The 23,188-nt window shown below is 41.9% G+C and overlaps 1 pseudogene; it reads left to right on the top strand.

Annotated features, from left to right (window-relative positions):
• The window catches only part of LOC134448158 (cadherin-13-like), a 235,933-nt pseudogene that overhangs the window by 63,805 nt on the left and 148,940 nt on the right, over positions 1–23,188 (top strand).

Raw genomic sequence — 23,188 nt, 5'->3', positions numbered from 1 at the left:
TGACCAGGATGAATAAGAATCTTTACAGACGGACACCAAACTATGTCGATACTTCAGTGTGTGAATAGCTGAATGTTAAGATTTCAATGTAGAGTACTTTGGCATGTACGCAGGGGTGCTGTGTATAGGACAGTAGTGTATAAATACGATCTAGTTGCCATTCAAACAGCAAAGCCACTAGTTACAGTACATGGTATTGCTCACAGTCCCTGGATGTGGGGGTTGTTGGGGTTACTGTAGATGTCTTATTGAAGGGTAATTCAGCCACAGATAAGGGTATTGAACACCGTCCACATGATACAGGTAGTGGTATGGAATCTCAACCGATTTCTAAACAGTCATTCCAACCAGAAAATCTATTTTAAAGTTGCAAAATTGTAGGATGAAAGTTATTCAAATGTGTTTAACAGAATCAAATGGAACCTGGGTGTCCATTTTAATATTCAATCAATCACCTCTCACAGCTCAAGATGTATGAACATTTTCACATACAGAAAGATTCAGACTCAGCAGCCTTGCTGCACAACTGTTATTGTCAGCTCTAGCCCCTAGCTTTCTTGTAAGCACAGTATTGTCTCTTTTCCACTGCCAGTTGTCTGGTAGGCCTACAGCTCGACACAGTGTGACTCACCTGCCACTTTTTGCTTGACGATTGAGCTGTGTTGTGCCGATTCGAAAAGCAAAAAGTGGCGGCCGAGTCACGCTTTGTCGAGCTGTAGGCCTACCAGAAAACCGGCAGTGGAAAAGACGCATAAGTGCGTCTTTCGCGGGTGGGGGTGCGCGTTTTCTGGTGGCACCCCCCTTAATAACCAACCACCCATTTTAAGCCAGAATACTTGCAGTTGCCACAGTGCAGTGTTGGAGATGCACAAACATGACTACATCTAATAAACGTGAGGTGAGGATAAAAGTTCCACTACAAACACCACTGTAAGCGACTTACATGTGACTATACACTGCAACCCATTAGGTGGAGGTAGCCAAGATGTGAGTCTGTAGTACTGCGCTCAGGTAGATGGCTCACATGTCATCTTCACTGTCGCTCGCATTCAGATCCGCGAGTGGGCAAGGTGGGCACTGAGGGGCGGGCCTAGAGAGAGAGAGAGTGAGCGAGAGCGAGAGAGCTAGACAGAGCGAGAGGGAGAGAGAGCATTGAGAGCAGCAGCATGTGCGTCTTGGAGGGGGAGAAACTTCTGCTTGAAGCGCCATGGCAGCTGGGCGTGGGCACATCTCTTAGTCGTGGCAAGCCTCCCTGCGACCCTGGTATCCAACCTGCATCGTGGCACTATGCCGTCACGCTATACCGTCTTCGAGTCGTGGATCCACTTTCAGTGCCGTTCACTTCTCACCCAGCCCCATCCAGTTACCCGCTCGGCATTCTTCCTCCTGCACCCGCTTGGCTCTGGCTCTTCTCGGTGGTGGCTCTCTTGTGCTCCGTCTGTCCTCCGCCCCCGGCCTTCCTCAACTCGCTCAGCCCCCGAGAATAAAAGCGCTCACACGCCCCTTGCGCACCAACCACAGTCCGGCGTTACACCTGCAATCACTGATCGTAATTGGCACATACAGGTGATCGCCATCACTGATTACGCTCACGTTGCACTAGGTTTCCCAACGAAAAACAAAAACGCAGTCACTAAAGTCCACCCTGTGACACGTCTTTCTTCTCTCAGCTCCAGGTGTTTACAGTGGTGCAGTGGTACGTCTTGTAGTTAAAGAGAGAAAAACACGCACATCCCTGTCAAAAAGATTGGGTGCAGGACCAGCAAAAATATCATGAAAAACTGAAAGAAAAGTCCGCGACACCAAGCTCCCGTTGCTCTTTTTTTTAATGTGATGTTTTGTGCAGCATGCCCATGCTTCATGCATGCTTGGTGTTGCAGACTTTTCTTTTCACAGTGGTACGTCTTCACTGGCAGTAAGAAGACTCTTAGAAGCTTTGCTACACAACCACAACCACAAACTGTTGGCTCTTACCACTCACTTTTTCTGTTTGTTTCCCCTCCCAGCTCCAGGTTTCTACGGTGGACATGAGTGGCCATCTAGTAGAGGGCCCTGAGCTACTGGAGATATCCGTCATCGACCAGAACGACAACCGGCCCATCTTCAGGGAGCTGCGCTATTCAGGAGAGGTGCTGGAGGGCTCACCCACAGGTAGGACACACACACACACACACACACACACACACACACACACACACACACACACACACACACACACACACACACACACACACACACACACACACACACACGTACGAATGCACAAATGTGTGCACAGACGTCCACACAGGCACACACACACACACACACACACACACACACACACACACACACACACACACACACACACACACCAGGCTACACATATTCATGCAAGTGTACTCACACACACCTTTGGCTGAAATGACAACTGACAAGCTGTGCTGGAGTGATCATTCCATACGCAACTATCACGCACGCATTCACACATAATAATAATAATAATAATAATTGTATTTGTATAGCACTGTGTCATACAAGGCATGTAACTCAAAGTGCTTAACAAATGGAAAAAAAACATTTTTAGAGATAGATTTAAAAGGAGAGGTATAGAGGAGAGGCAGAAAAAGCAGGAAGGCAGAGGAAGAAGAGATAGACAGAGAATGTAGAGTCATAAGGTCAACGTAGGATAGGACCAGGATTCTTAGATGTGTAAGGTCCATAGTGGCTGGGCCTATCATAAGTCATAGATAGTCACACAGAGATTGGGCGCTCAGGTGCGGCCCCTGGTGGCATCAGGGGTGAGGAAAAACTCCCTTTCGCTTGATTCATAGTTTGTAAGGGGGAAAAAAAAAAGCTCAGTGAAGTCTGAGAAAAAAAGACCCCCTATAGTCAGGAAGAAACCTCAGGCAGAGACCAGCGGCCACCTAGGGGAGCCCCCTGCCAGGGCTGGTTGCGAGTAGTAAGGGCGCTGCGGCAGCTGGGACACTATGACGCCTTGGCAGCTAGGAGTTGGCAAGGATGAAGAGGTGGGTCTTCAGCTGCTTCTTAAAGGAGTCGACGGAGGTGGCTGATCGGATCTCGATGGGGAGGGCGTTCCATCTCTTGGGCGCATAGCAGGCAAACGCGGCGTCGCCGATCTTCTTCTGCGGGGGGGTGGGGGGTCCTTAGCAGCTTGGCATCAGTGGACCTGAGAGCTCGAGCAGGGGCATAAAAAGAGAGCATGTCTGAGATATAGCTAGGGGCAAGTCCATTTAATGCTTTAAATACTGTGAGCAGAATCTTAAAGTCGATTCTGTGTGAGACAGGTAACCAGTGCAGGTCTGCCAAGACAGGAGAGATGTGCTCTCTCATTCTGGTTCTTGTTAGGATTCTTGCCGCAGAATTTTGAATGAGTTGCAATTTGTCAATTAATTTTTTTGGGAGACCAGAGAAGAGAGCATTGCAGTAGTCTATCCTACTGGTGACAAAGGCATGAATAAGTTTCTCAGCGTCTTGTTGGGGGGCCAAGCCGCGCACTTTGTTAACATTTCTAAGATGGAAAAAAGCAGATTTTGTTATCTTGTTGATGTGAGGCTCAAAGCTCAAATCCGAGTCTATGACCACACCTAGGCTAGTAACCTTATCTTTAATGTGTATGCTTAGGTCACCTAGGCTTGAGTGGAGTTTTGCACACACACACACACACATCAGACAGACTTGGATCATCTATTACCTTTCTTGGACCGTCCTTCCTCTGAGGAAGGGTCTTTTGACTCGAAACGTCATCGATTAAAAATAAAAAGAAGCAGACGTTTTTGGCCCTACCCATCCCCTTGCCGACATAACAACCACTGCAATTAGAGAGCGTTGCTGGGGGTCAGAGGCCAGTATGAAATGACGGCTGACAACCCAAGGCTCTTCTTTTCACCATTAAGGGAACACTTAGTGTCTATCATTTCAGGTGTCTTCCTTGACATTGTAATGCATGAGATACATTTAAGCATAATACTAAAAGGTCTGATGAGTGGGTATTATTGATTAGATCTTCCTAAAGTGGTAGGCCTATATCAAGATGATGACACTGTTATTGCATTCATTTCTTGTCATAGATAACTACAGCATCCACAATTCAGGGATTTGTCTTTTCACCATGACATCAAAACAAGTTAAGTTTTACACGCAAAACAGGAAAATCAACTTCTGGTTTGCAAAGAAAGGTGTGGGGAGTAAGTTTATGTCTATGCCGCTGGAAGCCTATTTTCCTGGTTCAAATGCATTCAATCCAAGGTGACTGGCGTCACGTGAAAGCCAAGAGTTTACAAAAATCCATTTGTCACAAAAATGATGCAATAATATGTTCTTGACATGGTGTCGTTATATTTATGATGTGATGTGACCAGATTGACAGGGGAAACTACTACAAAGCTTTCGGGTCAGGATCTATTCCTTAAAATCGTTTATCAGATGTATTATTTAGTTAGATAAGATTAGAGTCTTTATTGTCCGATACAGTTTTTTTTTCAGACACAACCACATAGAATAGCCTACAAACTTAGGAAATAAAACCCGGCAAGAATTGACAAGTTAAGGGCTGATGGAATCCTCATGTCTTTATAACTACAACAGTTCATACAGCAGAGGTTTTACTCATCTTTTCTACTTTGTACGGAGGACACTCAGCTTCTCTGTTAAATCTCTTTCACAGATTCCTTTTCAGATCCTTGAAATATGCAAAGCCTTTCATTCATCCTGGACATACAGACAAGCCAAGAGTTATTCTGCACCATTAAATCTAAGCTGAAGCACCATTTTGAATGAAACGGATAATGTGTCTTCAAGGAAGCTCGAATAAATTCAGTTGCATTTACTGTACCTTGTCTCTCTTCAGATTTTTAAGAGATACACAGCTGTTCATTCAGATCATTGCAGCATAGAAGCATAGTTTCATAGTGGCAATGGTTGTCTTGTCAGGACACACAGATAATGGTGTTGCTGGTAGCCTGACAGCCAAAGGGTCACGGGTTCAGTCACATCAACATTGCAGAAGGTGCTTGGAGTGAATGTCCATGTCACTGAAGTTTTTCGTACGGACACCATACAGAGCTACATGAACACTGATGGGTTCATCTTTTCTCTGTGTGTATATTTTGCACAGTGGTGTGCTGGGTGGTCATTTGGTCAACATGAGTGTCCATTTTGACCACAGGCAGTGAGAAAGGATATGACACTATACACCTACTGTGATAGCCACAGTGGTAGATTATGCAGTGGCACATGAGTAGAGGTCCTTCCACAACACAGTTCAAGCAGGAGCTTTGACATTACCAATTAGTGCTAGTAAGTGCTCCTCCATATGTTTACAAAGAGCGTGAACTCTGTGCTTTCTTTTCTTTGCTGACGGGGTCCCCTGCTTTTTGCACATTCTATCTCTTCTGCTTGATATGAGAAATCTGGTCCAATGCAGAGGGAGAGCCAGAAATGTGAAATTTTACTAATCTACTGCATAGGGCGGTTATATTTTATGTGGTTATATCTTGAAAATTGTAACGCAAAGATCTCTAGGAAAGATATATGTAGATAGCCTATCTAAAGTGTAAAGGTAGGTTTGGAAAAAAAATCCCCAAAAATGGCAGGTCATGAATCCACATTAGAATTTATGGATACATCTCTCTCTGTCTATATGTTGTTCTTCTTCCCTCTCAGTCATTCTCTCTTTTATTTGTCTCATTTTCTCTCTTCCTCATTTGCTCTTTTCTTCTACTCTCCCAATGCATTTACCTGATTGGACTCATCTCTCATCCTTCATTGACCTTTTCACCTCTGCCAGGTCTGTCTGATGATATTCTCTAGCACTGGCTACTGTGTTACCTACAGAATGGATTTTTTTATTGACAAAAAAAATGTACACAATTATTCCTGCCTCGAAGACACCATTGACCCTCAGACAAATCAATTAGAAATATCAGTTATCCTTTTTTTAAAACCTTTTTTTGTTTTATTTGCTTTAAGTTTACATAAAATTTAAATTTAGTTTTTTGTGTGTATAGAGTATGTGTCCTGTCTTTGGGTTAATGCACTTTTGTGCGTGAATGCCTGTGTTCAACTAATTTTTTTACCTGCAATCGTGTCAGGCTGTGCACCCTTCTTTAGCACGTCATGGGGATTAGCAGAGGAGCAAACATGAAGTCTCCTTAGATAATAGCCAGTAGCAAAGCCCCAGCAGGGGTCAGCAAAGTAAATAAACAAACATAAAACTTAAATAAATAAATAAACAAAGAAACAAATAATTCACTTCAGCTTGTTTGCTTTCCTTACCAATAGCCTCGTTTGACCTTTATCTCATTTGTTTTCATCACTGCCCCACTGAGAGAAAGAGAGCAAACACCAGTCTCCACTGCAGAATAGCAATTACCTCAGCAAGGTAATGGAAAATACCAACACACAGCACACAACAAGAACAAAACAGAAAATGGGACAAAATAAAAATAATATTAATAATAATCTTTAGTGACAGTGAGAAGCTTCCCTGTAGTTTTTAGCATAGCTCTATCTTAAGAAGCCATTTACATGTATATGGATCTTTTTGAAAACGCATTGGTTTTGACATCTATTACAAGTTAACTGAGTTTTAAAATGTTCGGTGAGAGAAATATGTTTTGTCTCACTTGTAGGATTGCAAACACGGGTGGAGATCAGGAGATGAAAGGGTTAAAGATAGCAAAGTCCAAACTATCTTTCAAACGTTTGCACAATTTTATTTTGAAAATAAACAGTGCACGAGGGAAACCAAAGGAAAATAACCGACTGAGAAATACTTGGACAGGAAATCAAATATAAATCGGTACCTCAAAGTTACAAAATGACATCTCACTGCATACAGTCTCTGCTTCATCTGATTAACAGCAGGACCTATCAATACACACATCCTCAGAGCATAGCTTTTCACCTGTTACAGCTGCTTCTGATGCTCTTTCTCAAGCACAAACCACTATGAGTTTAAATACGTAGACTTTGCCCCTCGGACCAGGGGAATTAACCTAATCATTGACTTAAATTGGATGAATGGTCCACCTTACACAGGCACCCAGTTTACGCACATTGTTGATAACTATCCGGTTCCACAAAAATAACACACAACAAAGACAAAATGCAAAACAATGCCGTTGCCCCCAGCACATTTCCCACATCCAAAATATTACAGCATTTGCACATATTATGAAGACTGTATAATGCTGTTGTCTTGTTAGCATTCAGTCATGGTAAGCTAACAGTAGTAATGTCATAATTTGGGGCTACTTTTGTGTGGTGACAGTAAGCTCACCAGCTACCACAAAGAAATTGACTAACACACACAGGGACACAGGTAACCACAATGAAAGTAGGGTCTTCTGCAGTTCCACATAGATAAACAAAAAGTGTGTGTGTGTGCACGTGCGCGTGCGTGCATGTGGTGCACGCATGTGGGGGCGTGTTTATTTGTGTTTTCATTTGTTTTTCATTTTCAAGGCATTTGATTTTGATGAACACATCACAGCACTATTATCATCAGATGAACATTAAAAAAGCTGAAAAATAAATGGGACCGATAACTATTTCAAAGCCTCTCAGCCAGACATCCCTGTTAACAGCCAATAACACCATGTTCATTATCCATGCAGAGATCATAGAGAGCATAAACACAGAAGATTTTAGAAGTAAAAGATACAGTACGGGAATGCACACAGAAGTGTGTTGCTTGTGTGTGTGTGTGTGTGTGTGTGTGTGTGTGTGTGTGTGTGTGTGTGTGTGTGTGTGTGTGTGTGTGTGTGTGTGTGTGTGTGTGTGTGTGTGTGTGTGTGTGTGTGTGCGCGCGCGTGCGTGCTGCACCAATGTACCTTCGTGATGCCACTGGAGCACACCAGCAAGGTGGGGCCCTCGCTCCATGCGGGGCCCAAATCCCCTACATGTTTTGACCCTTTTTGCTGAGGTAGTTTTGTTGTTACTGGTAAAAGTTAAAGTGTGAAAACATTTCCTCACTGACAGGTTAAGGTTAAGGGTTGGTTTGGTTTGGGCACAGTTTAGCATTGTTAAACTATTAATGTTAAAATGAATGAGAGTCAATGGAAGGGCCCGGCAAAGACATTAAGGTGGGACAGGGCTGTTTGTATGTGTGTGTGTGTGTGTGTGTGTGTGTGTGTGTGTGTGTGTGTGTGTGTGTGTGTGTGTGTGTGTGTGTGTGTGTGTGTGTGTGTGTCGGTGTGTGTGTGTGTGTCGATGTGTGTGTGTGTGTGTGTGTGTGTGAGAGAGAGTGTGTGTGTGTGTGTGTGTGTGTGTACCTGTGTGTGTGTGTCTGTGTGTATGTGTACCTGTGTGTGTATGTGTATGTGTATGTGTATGTGTATGTGTATGTGTATGTGTATGTGTATGTGTATGTGTATGTGTATGTGCGTGTCAACTGCTAATGGTTCTGGGTGACTGCCAGAGTAGCGGATGATGGACAACAGAGGTGAGGTGAGGTGACAGGGGGGTCTCATCATGTTGACATGGCCCAGGAATGATTGGCAGCTGTGAGTGTGTGTGTGTGTGTGTGTGTGTGTGTGTGTGTGTGTGTGTGTGTGTGTGTGTGTGTGTGTGTGTGTGTGTGTGTGTGTGTGTGTGTGTGTGTGGATAGAGTGGATAGTGGACTAACACACGCATGCACGTACACACGTACGCAGGCAGGCACGCACACACACACACACACACACACACACACACACACACACACACACACACACACACACACAGGGACGGACAGACATACACCCACACACACACAGTCCCACACACCCACCTTGAATCTCTCCTACAACCACAATAGCTCCCTGATCCTCTACATGCCCCTCTACATGCTCTTGGCCTCCTTTAAACAAAGCTACTGACATCCAGATTTGTCCCTCAATGTCTATCTCCAAGCCTCTCTGTAATCTCTCTAAACACACACACACACACACACACACACACACACACACACACACACACACACACACACACACACACACACACACACACACACACACACACACACACACAGAGGCACATTTCATCACAATACTCTGTAATCTCCCAGACTCTGAGTGAGGACATGGTGCGCATGGGCAGTGGGTGCGACGCCATGATGGATGAAAATTGTGACACCGGAATATCGGTTGAAAGAGGATGTCTGGTTGTCAATACATGGGTTCACAGTGTTTGCAAACACGATGTTGTGAGGAGGGGCAAGACACTGGCAGCCAACCATGTGAGCTAATTTTTCGACCTACAGCCGTTTCCAACAATCAGAGGTTGTGTTGTGCGCAGTTAGTTTCACACAATCAGGAGAAAACAAACATTTAGAACCCATGTATATTCAGTTTGTAGCCAAATTAACTACAGTCGGTCAGTGGTAATTGCCTGGTATAATTAATGACAGCTGACAAAAATGTACGGTGTCATATGACCTGTTCCACCCTCCGGTCCTGGCGGTAGTGGCACTGCACTTTACCATGCCATTCCATTGACCGTAGAAGAAAGGTTACTAGTAGAGATGTCCGATATTGGCTTTTTTTGCCGATATCCGATATGCCGATATTGTCAACTCTCAATTTTCGATTCCGATATCGGCCGATACCGATGCAGATATATGTGGGTTATTTTTCCTCATAACAAATTTTAGGTAACATTACAAATCTACTGTTGTGGAACAAAATATGCTTAATTTTATTGTAATGCCCCACTAGATGCATTCTCGAATGCTACAGAGCTCTCCAAATATTAACATCGTCTGTGCAAAATAGAAAAATGATTAAGGAGAAAAGTGTACAGTAATTCAAGCATTATTATATCGGTTTTGATAGGTCAAAAATCCGATACCGATATTGACCGATATTATATTTTATGCTATTATCGGGCCGATAATATCTGTGGGCCGATATTATCGGACATCTCTAGTTACTAGTGGCACTGCACTTTACCATGCCATTCTATTGACCTTAGAAGAAAGGTTACTAGCAGAGATGTATAAAGTACTGGAGAAAAGTAGTGGAGTAGAAGTACCAGTATCATCTTGTCAAATGACTTGAGTAAAAGTCAAAAGTAACCTTTCCTTACCTTACTCAAGTAGAAGGACAAAAGTATTCAAAATGTGTTGTACTTAAGTAAAGCAAGTAGAAGTATTGCAAGTTTTGCTACTTGAGTAAAAAGTAGAAGTAGAAGTAAAAGTACTGCATTAAAAAAAATGGGGGGAAAAAGTCAGTCAAAAGTTTGAATACCATTTGGTTTATTAGAGCTCTGTACAATAAGTCTCTTATGAAGTGCAAATACCATTATGGTTTGTTATTAAAACAGCTTTGTAACACAAGTTCAGTTTTTTTCAGGTTCAAAGGAGAATTTTTGAATGCCAGAATGCCAGGGCAGGCAGAGCAGACACTTCATACGAAATTAATTATCTTTTTGTCCCTCAAAGGAGAACATTGAATCTAAATAGGGCCAGGGATGGCAGCCGTAATCCTCCTCCTCCTCACCGCAATGTGAGGTGGTTGGTGTCGTTGATGTTGATGGCGATACCTCGTCACCAAAAGACAAAAGACATGCGCGAGAATTCGATCTGCTTTTATTTCCCTACCATTGCATCGCCCACTGTCCGTGAACACTTTCCATCATATCTGGTGATGACAGAGCCATCTAGCGCTCGGGCATAGAAACGAGTAACGAAAGCAGCACATGAAAAATATATCGGAGTAAAAGTATTAATTTCATCAGACAAATGTAGTGCAGTAAAAGTACAAGTATGAGGAAAAAAATATTACTCAAAAAAGTACAGATACTGCAGTTTAGTACTTAAGTACTGTACTTCGTTACTTTTACTTCGTTACTATACATCTCTGGTTACTAGTGGCACTGCACTTTACCATGCCATTCTATTGACCGTAGAAGAAAGGTTACTAGTGGCACTGCACTTTACCATGCCATTCTATTGACCGTAGAAGAAAGGTTACTCACCTCCCTGCCATGCCGTACTGCGCTCTGACGACGTAAGTAAGCCATCTTATATAGTCTTTGGATTACAGTGTTTTTCAATTGCAAGCGCTTACCCATACTTTTTTCAATTGCAAGCGCTTACCCATACTTTGGATACTTTTTCTAAACTCTTAACACAGACTACCACCTACCAAGCACCTGCCAAACAGTTAATTTTCTTCTCAAAAGCACACACAAATATACACAAATAAATGCACTCCAAACATCAGCGACATTTGCAAAACTCTTAATACAGTTAGCACACCAAGGGCTTTCCATTGCCATACAGTTGACACATTACATGCCTTTTTCACACAATTAGCAGTCAATGAATGCATTTCTTTGTGTATATTTAACAGTGTGTGCATTGAGAAGAAAATGAACTGTTTGGCCAATTGTGCTTGGTAGGTGGTAATCTGTGTTAAGAGTTTAGAAAAAGTATCCAAAGTATGGGTAAGCGCTTGTTAGCATTTGAACAAAACTGTAATGTTCTGTGTGTGTGGTGTGTGTGTGTGTGTGTGTGTGTGTGTTCATGTGCGCGTGAGTCTGTGTGTTTAGTTGATTTGTAAACACATACAGAGATTTTATAATGAGTTTGGCACTTTGCTATTGAAACAAACTGTTTTCATGCCATTAGTATATTGAATGTGCTGGTGCCCATCCAGTCTACATTCAGATGTAAAATGGAGGCATATTTTATCATAATGCTCTGTAATCTCCCAGACTGTGCATCCTGATGTCACAGTGATGCCGTTCCATATGTCTTCTGGCAGCAGCAATCGTTTTCCTGACAAAAATGAAAAAGTAAATGAGTAACGCAAATTAGGAGTCAGTTTAGTGAAGACTGGAAATGGGGAAATTGAGAGAAACAAATGTTTCTGATTATTAGTTTCTTGGCAGGCTCTGAGAGAGATCGTCTCGTATCCTCCTCCTCCTCCTCCACACACACACACACACACACACACACACACACACACACACACACACACACACACACACACACACACACACACACACACACACACACACAGGGAAAGACAGACAGACATAGACCCACACACACAGTCCCCACATACGCTTCTCCCCCTATATTGCTACTCCTCAACTGTTTGTCCAGAAGTTTCTTGCCTTCCTCTAAAGTGTGTTTGATCTTCATGTCAAGCACAGCTGTCAACGAAAAAAAGTCCTCTCTTCATTTCCATATTGGTGCCATTTCTTAGTGCTCTGCCCTGATGGAGAATGGTGCTGAGGTGGTGATGACGACAGATGCCACCAAGGCATGGAGCAGAATGCCACACACACACACACACACACACACACACACACACACACACACACACACACACACACACACACACACACACACACACACACACACACACACACACACACACAGCACACTCTTCCCTCATCTCCCTTCTCTCACACTACTCCTCAACCGTTGAAAAAAGCTGCCGCCATTGACTGACTGCCATGGAGACTTGGCACAGTTGTGGTCCTAAAGTGCATTTATGCGCATCGGGAGGGCTATTACGCCTCTCTGAAACATGGTAATGAAATGGTGCAATATAGAGATACTGTGTATCCCATATCCGCTGACCTCCAAAGCAAATACCAGTGTAGTCCTGAGAGTAATTTGTTTTAAACGGTGCACGCCGTCATTCTGAGAAAGGAAATTATGCACATCATAAAAAAGTGCCTGCCAACATCCTGCTGTGTGTGTGTGTGTGTGTGTGTGTGCGTGCGTGCGTGCGTGTGTGTGTGCGTGCGTGCATGTGTGTGCGCGTGTAAGTGAGGAGAGGGGTTCGGTTACACATTGCAGGCCACACTCTTTTGAATGTCCTACTTCTGGTCTGTAGAAGAGTACCAAGTGCATGACATTATTCCATGGTGTCAGTGCTGTGTAACGTTTTCCTTGTTAAAGAAATCTAAACCTTGTTTAAAAAAATTGGCGGGGGAAAGCATTAGAAATAAATTATTAGAATGAGTTTGAACTGTCATTCCATTTGCAAAGACATTTTGCTCGTTGTCCTTTAGTAGACCTCATTGTCAAATAAATATATCTGCAATGTGGTGACGGGTGATTATGGCAGCTGCTAAAAGGGAAATAAGTAAACGGAGACATTGCTCTAGGTGCCCCTTCAATGACCTGCCATTTACTTTCACCAGAGTATAGCAGTGTGACAAGGTAAGAGGGCCTTTGTATCGATGCCCTCCTCTGAACACAATAGCAACCACAGAGCACAGTTGCACAAAAAACAAAGACAACCACAGACTACATAGAAAACCACAACCACACACTACACAGAGCATATATGCGGACAAACAACAAACTGCAAACAAAGACAACAACAGACAATGAAATACAGCGCATATCAATAATAGAGATGCACCGGATCCTGATTTTTAGGATCCTGCCGGATACCGGATCCACTGCTTAAGATCCTGCCGGATCCGGAACCGGATACCGGATCCTACGAAAGAGTTGAAACACATAGTCTACTCGCACACGTGGGCCCTTTTTATTACGTTGGCTCAAACTATTTTTTAAACTCATTGGCTTACTGACAAACCGCCTGCAACGGCCAAAGGGCTTTCACTCCATGCAGTGATTGGGGTTGTGAAAGACTGACTGAAAAGCCTAGGCTACGTAAAAACTAGAGATGCACCAAATTCTGATTTTTAGTTAACTGCCGGATACCGGATCCACTGCTTAAGATCCTGCCGGATCCGGATCCTGTGAAAACCCCTGGATCCCCCCGGATCCGGTGCATCTCTAATCAATAATAAAGATTCCTGCAGCCTAGCACAGTCAATCCCGCGATTGACACGCGACAAATTGCAATGGTAATCATTCCAATTTTTTTTTAAATCCCTACTGTAGTAAGTCTATCTAAATTACATAATAAAAATCTAACGATTTTTATATCATGGAACATAGGCTACTTATTTTCTAGGTCAAAGTTGGAGATTTCCCATTATTTTTTTCCATAGGGAGACAATATAAGAGATACTAGGGTAACTATGAGATATCAATATGGCAATTTCATAGTAGTTTATTCAAACTAAGACAAAGACAGGAACACATGGCGTCGTGATCTACAGGCAGACTACAAGAGGGCTGGCTATACCTGGGAACAACTGGAGAGACTTGCACAGGACAGAGATGCCTGGAGAAACCTTGTTGGTGGCCTATACCCCAGTAGGGGTAATAGGCGTAAGTAAGTAAGTAAAGTAAGACAAAGACCTTTTTATTGCAAGTTGTCTGAAATATGATGATTACCATAAATATGCAAATGGGATCAAATCTAGTTAAATATGTGGTAAAATATGCAACAACAGGCTAAACATAAAACAAATTGCTAAAGTAATGATTCACACTTTTTATTGATACTTAATCCCCTCTGTATCACATATGAAAAAATGTATATCTTCCTCACATTAGTGGAACATACTTTTAAAAAAAAGATTTCCGATGCATTTTGCCATCCACTGGGTAAAATCTTCTAATTTTTACCTTGGAAAAAGTATGTTCTACTAAATTGATGAGGGTAGATTTTTAATATGTGATGTAGAAGGGATGAAGGATCAATATAATGTATGCACCATTACTAATGCAATTTGTTTTATGTTCGGTCTGTTACCACAGATTTTTAATCACATATTTCAGTACATACAGTATGACGTCATTTGCTTATTTTATCATCATATATCTGAAAAATTGCAAAATACTTGTCTTAAGGAGAGTTACCAACTGTGAAAGTTTCAGATCAATATTTCATAGTTAAAAAATTTACCCTATTCACCTTCTATGTGGGAAAATGGGAAATTTCCAACTTTGACCTTGAAAAAAAGTGTGTTCCACTAAATATAAATTGGTAAATTTTAATATGTGATGCAAGGGGGTTTAAGGGTCAGTTAAAGGTAGGAACCATTAATATTTCACTTTGTCCCATGTTTTGGTCTTTTTTGTGCGAGATTGACTGACATAGTTTATACCAGCATGCAATTCTGATATACAGTTGCTTGGTGTTAAGCACACACACACACACACACACACACACACACACACACACACACACACACACACACACACACACACACACACACACACACACACACACACACACACACACACACACACACACACACACACACACATTGTATGTACTTTATTTGATTCCACATTACAAATTAAAATCAATAGGAACCAAATATGATGAATAATCCAACAACTATTTTGACCAAAAGACACATCTCGTTATGGAAATGCATCATGAAGGATAAGATATAGATCTATCTAAGGATATAGATGACTGTGAAGTTGAAGTCACAAGTGAAATTACGTGTAAGGATTTACAGTTTTTCTTGATTGCTTTGACACAGTTGTCACTCCAAAAAGCACATTTTCATACCAGTTCACACAACGGGCTAACCAGTTAAACCAATTCTCCAAACAGAACATCTTTGTTTGCAAAAGGCTATTATGTTTCCAAAATATTTAACATATGCAATAAAAGCAAACTCTGTCTTCAGTCCAATGCACACTGCATAGCAGTGTATGAACACTCCCAGTCAGTCATTACACAATGGTCGTAAAAATCCAGAACACGGCTATCATGTTGACACAATTTGCCTTTACTTAACACTGTTGTCAATTACATAACTTTCAAGCTAGTTCCATTGTTGTTTCTTTTACTTAGCCACTGACTCTGCTTGATCAGGATCTACTGACTGAGAGATAGCAGGCCCAGGAAATGCTTTGCATAAAGATTTGAGTTGTGTGTCTTTTCTTATGTAAAATTGTCAGTAGGCTAGGTAGTGGGTCCGTGTAACAATAATGTCTTATTGCAAAGAATTGGATTGAAAATCAGAATGATTTGATGTAGTTTTTGTTTGTTTGTTTGTTTACCTGTTTTTTATACTGTAATCAAAAATGTACTAATGGCTGATAACGGTAATACAGAAAATATGTGTAAAGTAAAATATGATGTTGCAGTATGAGAATGAACTTACAGTAAATTTGCAAAAGAACTCCATGCCAAGAACAAACAAGAAGACACTGTGTATAAAGACTGATTGCTAAATTAAGATTTTTGAGAAGGAGTGTCAAATAGGTGCTCTGTTGTGTTCACACAACTGACGGTAGTTCCTAAAAGTCAGGAGTAGATTTTTCTGTATGGTTATCAGAGCTTAAACAATGAAATGTGCACTACTTAAATGGTACATGCGTTAACTGTTCAGCAAAAACTGTGTTATATGAATGGGAAATATGTCAAGTCAACAAGAATGTGTTAACACATATGCACAATGTGTCTTTTGCTTTGCTGAAATAGTGATCATGACGACTTTGTGTGAGTCAGTTTAAAAAATCGTGTTAAAGTGATCAAGAAAAACTGTAAGATTGTGGAGGGATGATTTGAAGTGCTGGTACACATTACTGCAGGTTGACTGTCATAGAAGTGTTTAATTAGGATTAAATTAGCCTGAGATGTGTGCCATAGCCATTCAAAGACACCATTAGGGGATTATCTTTTTTTTCTTTACTTAGCTGTTCTTTGGTTTTGTCACTCTATCCAAAAAGCAAACATTTGTTTAACATTCAGGAAATTGGTTGCTATGAACATGCAACATTTGAGTGTCAGGACCCCGTTTATATTATCTCTGTGAAGATTTTTTTTTTTTGCTATTTTATTCTTTTATCTCTTCAAATAACGTATTTCTTGCTAACAGAGGCGTTTTACAAAAATAATAAAAAGCACAGTAGTGAGAAGAGCAGTACATTTACACAGGGAATCCTACAAAGGTGGACAAAGGAGTCAGTTGCCATAGGCCCAGAGGGAATTGCATCCAGAGTAATCTAAAAGGCCACCTTGCCCAATACATACAAAATAATGACATTGTTTTGTATTGTATGTATTGGGCAGGGTGCACTGCTAGATTACTATGTCTGTGGCCTGTCCAAAGTTGTCAGTGGCCCTGTATTTGGGTCAAAGACGTCCAACATGTCCTTCAGTGCAACGGATACTTTTGCTTACTGTAAATGCAAAATATTTTTTGGGGCTTGGCTTTCATGCATTCACTTTTCATTTTTTTTTTTTTTAATTTCATGTTTTTCTCAGTGTCATGTTGGACGCCTTTGACCCACTTACATGAACTCATGTCTCAGACGTACAAAATATCATAAGGTAATAAAACACGTGCAAAAAAATAGTGTGGGATTGTGTGACAGTTTTAATCTCGCAATATCAATTTTTCCTCGGCAACTGCAGAGGTTCCATGATGGTTGAGGCCTGCACCAGATGTTGGTGTCTGACTGCAGATGTTTGCTGTGAACACTCTGTTAACTCCATTACATTAAATTACATTACATTGCATTTGGCAGATGCTTTATAACCAAAGCGACTTTCAAAAGACGACATAATCAAGCCAACATCACAAGCAAACAGATATACAGAACAACAAGTGCAGTTGCAAAGAGGGTTTTTTTTTTAAAAGAATAGATAACGAGTACACACACACACAAACACACACACACACACACACACACACACACACACACACACACACACACACACTAAACTAAACTAAACTAAACTAAACTAAACTAAACTAAACATCATGTCAGGAGTCTGCCCTGGGGCAAGGCCAGTTCAAGCATTAGTCTAGTAGATTCTCTCGAAAGAGGAATGTCTTTAGTTGTTTCTTGAAGGCTGCAAGAGATGTGCTTAGTCTTGCTGCCTCTGGGAGACTGTTCCACCACTTGGGTACCACAACGGAGAACAATCTTGACTGGGAGTACCTAGAGCGACTGGATGGCAGAGCCAGGCGGCTTGTGCTGGATGAGCGCAGTTCTCGTCCAGTAACATAAGGCGTTAGTAGGTCCTTCAGATAAGCTGGGGCCGTTCCTGTGATGGTTTTGTAGGCAAGGGTCAATGCCTTGTGCTTGATCCGGGCGGCGATCGGTAACCAGTGCAACTCAATAAATAGAGGAGTAACATGGGTCCTTTTGGGTTGATTGAATATCAACCTTGCCGCCGCATTCTGGATCATCTGCAGAGGCTTTAGCGCACAAGCAGGTAGACCTGTCATGAGTGAGTTGCAGTAGTCAACGCGGGACAGGACCGTGGCCTGGACCAGTCGTTGTGTAGAATATTGTGTCAGCACAGGTCTGATATTCCGTACGTTGGACATCTGGAGTCGACAGGTCCGGGTGACCGAGTTGATGTAGTTGGAGCATGACAGCTCATCATCAATCATGACGCCAAGGTTTTTGGCGACTTTGTTTGGGGTCACGATGGTGGAGCCTATCTTGAGGTTGATGTTGTGACTGAGCGACTCTTTAGCTGGGATCACCAGGAGCTCTGTCTTGGCCAGGTTCAGCTGTAGGTGGTGGTCCTTCATCCATGTTGACAAATCGGTGAGGCAGGCAGAGATGCGTTCCGAAACCGTGGTGTCCTCTGGACGGAACGACAGGTACATCTGGGTGTCATCAGCATAGCAGTGGTAGGAGAACCCATGTGTTTGAATGACACGTCCCAGGGAGGAGGTGTATATTGCAAACAGAAGGGGTCCCAGCACTGATCCTTGGGGTACGCCTGTGGAGAGGGTGTGAGTCGTAGACAGCTTCCCTTGCCATGACACACTGAAGGTGCGTCCAGAGAGGTAGGAGTTGAACCATGAGTGGACAACGCCTGTGATTCCCATGGCTGTGAGTATCCTCAGGAGGATCTTGTGGTTGACTGTGTCGAAGGCTGCAGACAGGTCTAGTAGTATGAGGACCGAAGATAATCCTTCCGTTCTTGCAGTCCTTAGAGCTTCAGTCACTGAGAGTAACGCAGTTTCAGTTGAATGTCCACTTCTGAAACCAGATTGTTTTGGGTCCAGTAATCCGTTCTGGTTTAGGAAGTTGGTGACCTGCTTTGCTACTGCCCTTTCTAGCGTCTTGGATAGGAATGTGTGTTTGTGCGAGTCATGATCTACGATATGTGGTTCCTCATTAATACCCCCCCCCCCAACAAACGAATGCACGCGCACATTTCACAAACACATGCACGTTCGCTCGATTTATCTGATGCACTCCTTTTCTCTGTCCTCCTCTGATCTCCTACACTCCTCTTCTGCCCCCATCTGCAGTCCTACACTCTTCTTCTCTAGCCTTGTCTGCTAAATGTATTACCTTGCTTGTCTGCTCCTCTGCTCCTGTCTGTTCCTCTCTGCATTATAAACATCTCCTTATATGGTAACACTTTATTTTAGGGATAAATCTATTAGCACTACATACAATGTCCCTGTATAAGTAACTTGTAAGGCATGTACTAAGCAAAATCAAACATTTGTTAGGCATGTATTCGCAAATGTCTTGTTCATGCACAATAAGGGATTTATTACCAATTTAACCTTAGTAAGGACCTAGTAGGCCTTAGCGTTTGCTTAGTACATGCCTTACAAGTTACTTATGCAGGCATTAACATTGTATGTATTAGTGCTAATAGATGTATCCCTAAAATAAAGTGTTACCCCTTGTATGAGGCTGAGTGGAATTCACAGCCCAGCTTTCATGCGGTAGTCAAGTGTTAGGGCACCTTTTACATCATCTCTGAGAAGATGTTTTTTTTTTTTTACATCCTGGTTCCGGTTCGTGCAAGTTCGAATCCCACCCTTACCCATTCTCCCGACACCTCCATCCATAGCTGAAGTGCCCTTGAGCAAGGCACCTAATCCCACATTGCGCAAGGGACTGTAACCAATATACCCTGTAAATAACTGTAAGTTGCTTTGGATATAAAAAGCGCCAGCTAAGTGTAATATAATGTAATGTAATGTAATATAGGTTACTTGTTTCGTCTACTGCACTATTTTGTCAGCACTCCTCTCCTTGTCTTCTAGTCTTTGACCTCCCCTGCTGTCCTCTGCTCCTCTTTTTTGGCTTTATCTCCCCTTGCCTCCTTCTGTCTGTCCCCTTCTTTGCATCGTGAAGGTCTCCATGTGTTAAGACCGAGTGGATTTAATCAGGGCTGGACTGGTAATATGACAAGGCAGTCCCTGTCAGTCCCCAGGGACTAACATTGTTTTTTGTTTTTTTTTCTTTCTTTCTTGTTAGGGACAGGGCCACAGTTTAGAGCGGCAGCTCATTGGTCTACCTTTAATGTAGTCAGTAGAAGGTTAACGCAGATTATAGTATGAGAACAATTTGTATGTGTGCGGAGGCCAGTTTAAGATAAAGCACCTGAGTATCTTTTTTTTGGTCCCAGTTCAGCCCTTGACTTCACAGCCCAGCTTTCATGGTTGACTTCCGGATCTGCCAGCTGTTTTCTTTTCATGGCATCGGTCTCATCTCATGTCTGTATCTCTATGCCTTGTACTCTTGAGAAGGTGTCGGCCTTTGTATAAAAGTCCTGACTTTGATAGTGATCTGATGAAGTGAGCAGGACTGTCACAGCCATGTCTGGGTCTGTTGTGTGTCTGTGTCAAATCTAGAGATGTACAGGATCCAAGATCCGGTTCCTGATCCGGCAGGATAATAGGGTTTTTCAGACTATCCGGACCCGGTAGGATCTTAAGCAGTGGATCCGTTATCCAGCAGTTACCTAAAAATAAGGATCTGGGGCATCTCTACTTTTTACATAGACTAGGCTTTTCAGTCAGTCTTTCACAACCCCAATCACTGCATGGAGTGAAAGCCCTTTGGAAGCGGCCGTTGAAGGCAGTGTGGAAGTAAGCCAATGAGTCTTAAAAATAGATTGCACCAATGCAATAAAAAGAGTAGGCTATGTGTTTCAACCCTTTCGTAGGATGCCTATATCTTGCCCTCTCTTCTCCTTACCCTTTCTCTCCTCTCTCTCCTGCCTTCCCTTCCTTTGCCTCCTTACCTGTGTATATTTCTCTGTCTATCTTTCTTTTCCTCCCTCTACTCTTTTTCCCTTCCTCCCCCATCTGTCTCTCCCTCTCCTCCATCAGCCTCTCTGTCATTCAATCATAGTAGGTTGCATTCAGAGATAGCTAGATTGGGCCACTTTTCGGCAAATTCAGACAGACTGATGAAATATGAGGAAGAACATCAATACATTAACGAAACTTAAGTTTGACTGCATAACGTGACTCATAATCTTCCATTTCATGACAAAAAACAAGATGATTAATGTATAAATTATACATTTTTTAAAAATTTTAGTGACAGGTGTGTCATCCTGGATGGAAAAAACATACATTCAGGTAAAATGGGCCACCTATTCAGGCAAAATGGGCCAGCCATTCATTCCAATGGTAAAACTAAAAATTACACAAAAGAAAAACAAAATTAGTGATGATTTTAATATTCCTCATTTTGTTTTTAGTTTTCTACACATCTGTTTCCAAAAGAAGAGCTCCCCTGACACCTCCATCTTCAATAATAGTCACATGGTTTTTGTAGAAAATATGAATGGTAATTCCCATAGAAAAAAGCGGCCCAAATTACCTGAAAGGGGCGGCCCACTTTACCTTAACATGTTCAGCCAAAATGGGCCGATGTTTTTTTTTTTTTTTTACATTTACAGGCATTTAAACATCACAATGTTGCCAAAGCTATGTTTTTCCAGATTAAGGGCACATATTCAAACCTAAAAACATATCCGTTTTTCCAGTTTTTAGCACATCTGAAAACAGTATCATCCTTACTTTATCTAGACGATTTCTTATTTTGGCAAGACTGAAATTTACTTTCTTCTGTCACTCTCCATATGAGGGTTCCCCATGCCCATCAACAAAGTATTATGCTATTCAAATGACTTTAAACAGATAAAGTAGTAATGTTGCAACAATTTCAGTACATTTGTGGTGGTTGGTCTGTAGAATTAAAATAAATGAGACAACCAATTCTTAACCGGCCCAATTTAGCTGATGGCCCAATGTACCTCAACGCACCCTATGTTGATTTGCACCTTTTCTTGAGAGTTGCCACCCAGTCCAGGCTGATAACCTCTGGAGAGGGGAGGACATACAAGGGAGCGAGTGATTTAATCTCCAGTCTGACGATACAGACAAGAATGAATAATTAAGCTTTGAAGAGCTAAACCTATGGGGTTGCCTGGAACGTCCCTTTGTGTAGATAAAGGAGTTGTTTCAAAGTGTCAGATTCAAAATGAAACCGACTTTGGCAAAATGTTTAAACATCTCTGAAATTAGCATACATTAGACTTTGGACAAAGTTAATTGCATCAGAAATAAATAAAATTGAAATCTGGTTTCGTCTCACTGTGTGGCTGTAGTCTATTAATTCAAACAGATTTGAGAAAGAAACTGCTGCTCCAAGTTTTTACACTTGTCATCTACATCTTTTAGTATTCCAATATCATGTATGGACATACAGTCCCAGGAAAAAGTTTGTACACCCTTTGAAATTTCTTACATTTCTGTCAAAAATGATCATAAAACATGGTCTGATCTTCCCGGAAATCTCAAGAAGGAACAATCAGAGTCTGCTTTAATTAATTCCACCCAAACATTTACATGTTATCATATTTTTATTGGTCATAAGGCCATAACATTCACAGGAGAGCAGGGCATAAGTAAGTACACCCTTGCATTAAGTAGGTTTTAACCCTCAGTTAGTTGCAATATCATCAACCAGACTTGTCCTGTAGTTGCAGATCAGATGAACAAAACAATCTGTTTGTATCTTGTGTCCCCTCTTCTTTAGAGAACTGCCTCTCGTCAGCAAGGTTTGTGGGATGTCTGGAGTGCATAGCTTTCTTGACTTCTTGCCATATAATCTCATTTTTTTTGTCATGGCTTTGACTGGGCTATTTAAGAATGTGTATTTCATTATTATGAAGCCATTCTAAAGTCGATTTGCTTCTAAAGTATGGGTTGTTGTCACATTTCAGGACCCATACTCTTGCGTGCTTCAACTGTGTGACAGACTTCCTCACGTTTTTTCTGTAAAATATCATAATAAATTTGATTTCATTGTTCCACTGATGATAGCAAACTGTCAAGGGCCTGAGGCAGCAAGGTAGCCGCATATAATGATGCTCCCGCCACCATACTCAGAAGAGGAGATGTAACCAAGAATAGCTAAAAATGGGATTCATTCTGCCAATCTAAAATTAATGGGGTTTCTGTCCAAAAAATATTGCTGCACCTTTGAGGTTTGCGAAAAAGCATTTATATGCTTCATAGAATTACTGCAAAATATTCTGTAGACCAACATTGAAACCAAAGTTGAATT

The sequence above is a fragment of the Engraulis encrasicolus genome, chromosome 4 (genome assembly GCF_034702125.1).
Source record: "Engraulis encrasicolus isolate BLACKSEA-1 chromosome 4, IST_EnEncr_1.0, whole genome shotgun sequence".
NCBI classification, from domain to species: domain Eukaryota; kingdom Metazoa; phylum Chordata; class Actinopteri; order Clupeiformes; family Engraulidae; genus Engraulis; species Engraulis encrasicolus.
Note: the sequence above shows the minus strand (reverse complement) of the source record. Positions and strands in the feature narration are given on the sequence as shown.